This window comes from Otolemur garnettii, unplaced genomic scaffold (genome assembly GCF_000181295.1).
Source record: "Otolemur garnettii isolate 467f Iridium unplaced genomic scaffold, OtoGar3 scaffold00197, whole genome shotgun sequence".
In the NCBI taxonomy this organism is placed as follows: domain Eukaryota; kingdom Metazoa; phylum Chordata; class Mammalia; order Primates; family Galagidae; genus Otolemur; species Otolemur garnettii.
This window is the reverse complement of record NW_003852592.1, coordinates 1117165-1124208: the sequence shown is the minus strand read 5'-3', so window position 1 is coordinate 1124208 and position 7044 is coordinate 1117165.

Here is a 7044-nt window from a genome sequence, read left to right as displayed (position 1 = left end):
ATTTAATAAAAAATAATTAAAGAAAAAAGAAAATGAGAACTAAACATACAGTACTAAGATGAAGAGGTTTTTCACTGGTGTGAACTAAAATAAAATCTTAAGTCTCCCTCCTCAGCAACTGAGTGACTGGACCCCCTCTTGGCTTGGGGAACCGTAAAACTGAGTTTCAAGTTCAACAAGGAGATCAGAGTTTCCCCATCGTGCCCCCCCACTCACTAACAGGCCTAAGGCTATGCAAGACCAGTCTGCCAGTCCTCAGTGTCCACAAAACACGGGAGTCTACTGGTCCTTTGTCTCTGGTTGACAGATCCTTATCTGAACATTCCTTTCCATTGACCCAGGTCTTTTAGACACAGCCTACCTCTTTCAGCCAATTGTCAGCTAAAGAATCTTTAAACCCACCTATCACCTGTACGTGCGCCCCCCCCAACTTCTAGATGTGCCACCTTTTAGACCAAACCAATGTATGCCTTCTGTGTATTGACCTATTACCTCACCTGTAATTCGTTTATCCCTAAAATGTCTAAAACCAAACTGCCACCCCCCCACCTCAAGTCCACGTGCCCAAGGCTTCTTGGGGGTTGCTCTGGGTCACGGTCCTCAAATACGGCTCAGAATAAACCTCTTTAAGCTATTTTACAGAGTATTGCTTCTTTTCCTTTGACAATGGCAATCCGTGTTTTCTGGGAAAAAAAAGTTTATCTTGTTAAAATACAACTGTGACTCTGTGATCACTGTTTTGTTTATTTGGAGTTTGTGGGAACAACTGGCATGATAACATGAAGAGGTCAGGAGTCAACAGTTTTCGTTTATTTGGCTTCCTAAGTAAGTGGAGCGGTAGAAGTTACTGAGATGAAAAGTCACCAGGAACCGCATTTGCTGAGACGGTCGGTAAGGACAACAAAAGGAAGGGAATGATCATTTCCCCTTCCCCCTTCCATGCACCACAAGCCGTTGGCTCTATCCCCCTCATATTCTCCAGCCAAGTGAGCATTTCCCTGGCTTCACAATGAGGAAACCGAGGCAGGTGACACAGCGTCATGGACTGGGGTGAGACTCTAACTCTGCGACACTTATTCTCCTGACAGTCTTTCCAGACCAAAGAAATCCAGAATGCAAAGATTTGAATGTGATTATCTGTGCAAATGTACAAATCAACAAGCAAGAGCAGCATTGGGCAACAATTTTTAAACGGTAAGTAAAGGATTCATAACATTCATTTGGAGATCTCCTTTCACAAAGGAAGAGGTGTAGATAAACCCACCCAGGACACCGGGGGCAAGTCGACCAGGACAGGGAGAGGTTTCATCCTTGCATCTCCCAAGAAGACAATGCATTTGTTTTTTTTTTTAAAGTATCACTTCTAGCAAAGAGAAAACAAATCTTTTTCTGGTTCATAAATCATTCCCAAACATAGTGCTTATATTTAAAAACAAAAGCAAAAAATAAAACCCATTCTATTAAATAGGAAACTCAAAGTTTAAGATAGAAGTTTTAAAAACTTGCAAAGAATTAATTACAAAACAATGCTTTAAAGTTCTGAAGGAGTATTACCAAAAAAAAAAAAAAAAAAAAAAAGTTACATTCCTGCAACTTGTCAAAGGCATGTCTAGTGCCTTTTTTGGCACTTGCTGGGACAGCCTAGAGGTCCTTATTTTCTTCTTCAAAGAAGTTGCCTCTGTGTGTTTAAATAAATTTAACTCCAACAGAGCTACAAGGGACACTTACGAAGAATGTGCAGGTTCCAATGCGTGTAGAATAACTCAGCACCTACAGGAGAGAAATAGAGTGTTCCCTGGTGGCCTTACAGTAACAAAACCCAAAAGTGGCTAGTTCCTCCTCTCTGTATTTTCACATTAGCGTTTCCATCACACAGTTGTTGCTAGGGCTAAAGCATGTCGAATCTCACAGCTGGAAACGCATGGTAAGCCCTCCACATTAATGCTGCCTGTTGTTATCATCATGGTCATCATGGCTGAATCTACTGGCCCACACTGGCGTTCTGTACAAGGCATGCAGGTTGGAGTTTGCATGAAACTCATGAGCTCAGCCTGTCACTCCTGTTATCCAGCAAGTGGGCCACCGCCCAATGCACATGGAAGATCATGGCACCGGCTTCTCAGAAAAGAAAGACTTGACTGCTACACCAGCCAGCAAGGCTCCCTGATTTGGGGTTTGAGGCAAGTTTATGGCCTCCAAAGGCAAGAGAAAAAAAATTAGAAATGTTGGCTTGGCAGGGTGATTGGAGGCTTCAAACATGACTACTTATGGTAAGGTATGTTGAAGTGGATTTTACCCCTGGGTCTTCCAGGCCAACAGATCCTGCACTTGGGAAAGAATTCTGGCATTCGGTTTCTGGTCTTGTTCCAGTCTTCTTGATTCCAAGGGCGGGAATCATTTTTTCCAGGTGTTATTAGAGGTCAAAGCTACAAGACTTGGCAGTTCTCGCCTCTGTTATTCCTATAAGTCAACTTGACCTCTTGTTATCAACAAAGTACAGACGGCAGCACGTTTATTTATAGCATGTTTTACTGAATATGTTGCACTGTTGAGAACCTCTCTCAGGAGAAAAGATTCCTTTCAAATCATTACTATGAACTGATGGTGCACCTCATCCCCCAAGATCTGGGATGGATGGAGATGTATAAGAAAATGAATGATGTTTTCACGTCTGCTAACACATCCATTCTGCAGTCCAGATAATAATTTCTACTTTCAAGTTTGTTTATTGAGACAGAGTCTCACTTTGTCACCCTCGGTCTTGGGCTCAAGTGATTCTCTTGCCTCGGCCTCCCTAGTACCTGGGACGACAGGTGCCCGGCATGACACCTGGCTAAACTTTGGAGTTTTATTACTTAAAAAATATATTTCATAAGGCTGTATCTTCTATCAATAGTGATTCCTCTGATGTATCTGGATAAAGTCCATTAGAAACCTCCTGGGAAGGATTCACCATTCTAAATGCCATGCAGAACATTCAGGAATCCTAAGAGGAGACCAAAATATCACCATTAACTGGGTGTGAAAGAATTTGATTCTGTCCCTCAAGGTGACTTCGAGGGGTTCAAGACATCAGTGGAGGAAGTAGCCGAAAATGTGGTGAAACAGCAAGAGGACTCGAGTGAGGAGTGGACGAAGCCGGGACCGAGGCTGCAGTCTCGTGATGGGCAGGTGAGGACTCGCTTCTTAAGGATCAGCAAAGGGAGTGGTGTCTTGAGATGGAGTCTACTCCTGGCGAAGGTGCCGTGGATATTGTTGCCATGGCAGCAAAGGGTTTAGAAATTGCATAAACTTAGTTGATAAAGCTGTAGCAAGGTCTGAGAGGATGGACTCCCATTTGGGAAAGAAGAATTATACAGTGGATAAAATCAAACCATACCTCCTGCCACAGAGAAATGTCTGTGAAAGGAAGAGCCAGTCGATGTGGGAAGCGCTGCTTTTGGCTCATTTTCGGAAACGCACAGCCACCCAGCCTTCAGCAGTCATCGACATCAAGGCAGGACTCTCCACCAGCAAAAAGATCGAGACTCATGAAGGCTCAGAGGATCATTAGCATTGCTTAGCAAAAAGGTATTTTTAAATTAAGGAATAGATTTTGTTTTTGAGACACAACGCTACTGCACATTTAGTAGATTCTGGTGTCGTGTAAATGTAACTTTTATATGCACCGGGAAACTAAAACATCTGTGTGGCTCACACTTTTTGTGGTACTTGCTTTTGTGCAGCAGTTTGGAACTCAACCCAAAACATCCAAGGTGTGTCTGTCTACAACAAGGATACTGAATTACCTTTAACACAGGCCAGAACTTCAATGTGCCTGTGTCTTTTAATCCAATCAATTAAACATATAACCCTTTTTCTCCACTATTCTTTTGGTTCTTAGCATTGCCTCCTAGTTGATAGTTGAGTTATACCAATTGATCCTCCCTGCCAGACAGAAAGTTCCTTCAGAGTAGATATTATTTTATCTTTGTACCTCCAAAGTGTCCCCTATATGCTTCAGGCCATGAAAGTCTCTTCACTACTATACATATTTAAATGAACAAGTTAATCAAACACTCCACGACGTAGTGAATACCCACTTGTTTGTACAGTCCTATCTTGACTCTGTGCTGTATACAGACACATCTGAGAAGCAGTCCTCATCTTGAAGACACTCAGAATGTAATAGGGTAGATACGACTCTCAATAGATGGAGAGGGTGGACAGATAAACAGGGGAAAAGTTACAGTAAATGCTTCATCTTGAGGATGATGAAAATGAAAATGGTGATTCTGAGCGGGTGGCCACCCTGCCAGGTTCCTATCCTAGAATGCGTTGCAGGGGTGTCCAACCTTTGATCTTTTCTGGGGCAAAGTGGAAGGATAAGAGTTATCTTGGGCCACACGGTAAATAGGCAAATGCTAGTAATGTTGCCGGGTCCAGACAATGAACATGACATAGGCTGTCAGATTTGAACTTGAACTTGGAGCTCGCAAAGTCTAACCTCCTTACTGTACAGGGATGTCCTTACTGAACAGGGAGCCTCCCTCTTCTTGGCTCTCTAAGGTTCAAGTCATGCTCCATCTTCTGGCAGAGTCTGTGATGACCGTTTGCTAGCAGAGTGGCCTTGGGGATTCTTAGAGATCCTGGTTCATCTCCCCTCCCTCCCTCCTTCCTTCCTCTTCTTCTTCCTAGAACTCTTCCTCTAGGTTTTCCATTTTGTTCCTGTGCATCACACGTAATATTCACGTACAATCTTTACTCTTTGTTCTGCTTCTGCTACGTCGCTGCTCAGACAGTCTTTTAAACTATGAAATTTCAAAGATACGTAATTACCCCAAACATGATAAAAACAGAAAACAAATGCCCCTTGTCAAGATGTATCAAAGGCTGGCATTTTGTCACCTAGGCTTTAGTTCTCTATTCAAACATGTGTAATAAAAATATAAAAATTCACCCACGAGGACACGCTCCAGTCACAGCCGTACCACCTCTGGGGAAGGAGAAGTGGGGCACACGGGGCAGGTAGGAAGGCTGAGAATTGAGCTGTTAACTGCTGCAGAAAAACTGGTAACAAGAGAAACATCCTAGAAGCTGGTGACTGTTCCCCGTCCACGGCCCCTTGCGGTTAACCCGGCAGATGGCTTCTGCTCTGGCCTGAGGCTGTGGGATGTTGTGGTACAGAGGCTCTGTGTCCACATCGACTCAAATACAGGCTCCAGGTCCCAACTCAATCTTGCCTCCCGCACCACGCAGAACCACAGGGAGCACAGGAGAGGCTTACTTTATTCTATGAAGTCATGGCAGTTCCTGCAAATCGGGAATATGCTGCTCATTTTTAAACATTTAATAAGGGTGTCTGCATTCGCTGCTCACTCCCTCATCACACTCCCAGTTTTCCCAAGAACGCTCTATGTGCAGCCAGTCAGATTTGCATATGAACTTGCTTCCACGGGTTCCCATTACGGTGAGGATGAAAAACTGCCACAGACCATTTCCAACCCCATCTGCACAGACTATGCTTCAGGGATTCATTAGACACATCCTCTTTGCCGATTCTGAAGATAAACCGTTGCAGTGTCTCCGCGGTGGGGCCGATGTCGTCTCCCCTGGCCTGATCACCGCAGATGCCGGGCTGCATGGTGGATTTAGCATCTCAAAGGTCAATAACTCTTTCCATCATTTTTCATTAAAGTGCTTGGAGCAGTCTGTTCCTGAAGGAATAATTACTTGGAATCTGGCATACAGTTCTTGTTCACTTCAACGCGTTAACCTTGAGAGTTCAGCTCCAAAGCCAGCCCTTGTCAGGTTTTTGTGGGAGTTTCACCTCACACCTTGGAACAACTGAAACGTCTTAGGGTATCGCGCGGCCCGAGACAGAGCTCCCAGGCTGGGTAATGGAGCAGATGTGCCCAAGGGGTTGGGAGGGGAACTGGGGGAGGGCACAGTCATCAGGCTGCCCGTGAGAGTGCTCTGGCTTCAGTGTGCTCTCCAGCCGGTTCAGGGACAGCCTAGTGAGGCAGCTGTTGTTCCAAATTCCTGACTCCAGTAGCAGAGCCCAGCCCTGAGCACGACCTCAGCTTGGACCAGTCGCCCTGAGGGAGTTGAGCAGCAGGACCTCTTAGTCCCAGCCAGTTCTGGTGGCCAGAGCTAAAGGTCTCACGAGACAGACACAGGGCAGGGTCTGCGGAGGCAGGAACGATGTATCGTAAGGCACTCACCATCTCAGAGTGCAGTGGAACATGACCCAGGGTGGGCACTGGAAGAGCTGCCTGGCACAGTCATCTGCACAGCTACCCAAGGAGACCCTGGCTTGCTTTCTTTATCCCTTAAAGCCTCTTTGATCATAAATAACTCAAACAACTCTTGTTCCGAGTAAACCAGAAAGGGAATATGGTGGAAAAAATTGGGGGTTGCTCAAAGAAGCAGAAGACAGCAGGGTACCCAGGCCTGGAGAGGAGGCCCCCAGCCTCAGGGGCTTCGTGGGTCTTCCCTGTAGGAGCAGTGCCCTCTAAACAAAACAAAACTCTAATCATGTGTGCAATTTAAAATTTTCTACTGGCCACATTTCAAAAAGTAAAGAGTGACAGAAAGAATTAATATCCATACTGAATGTTATTTAGCCCAATAGATCCAAACTATTATCGAAGGATTATCCATGAGGTGTTTGAAATCCTTCCTCCAGGTCACTCTGGCTCTCCCTGTGTGATTTCACTTTGAAACCCAGTGAATATTTTACACTCCCAGAACAGCTTAATCTAGGGCGGGGCGGGTTGGCAAATCACTGATCCGTGATCTCTCTGTTTTGCAGATTCAGAGCTGAGGCCAAGAGTGTTCAGTCCAAAGTTCAAAGACATCAGCCTTCTTTCCCCTGCCATTTAGCCGCAGCTAGGAGAGGGTGGCAGCCTGGGTGACTGTTTCTGCCCTGATTGAGGTCTCAGGGAATGCTCCAGCTCCCGGGGGAGGGACTGCTTCGTAATGCTGCTGACACCACACAGCCCCTCAGCCCAGCCGAGACTCACCGCCGCGACCACACAGCCCCTCGGCCCAGCCGAGACTCAC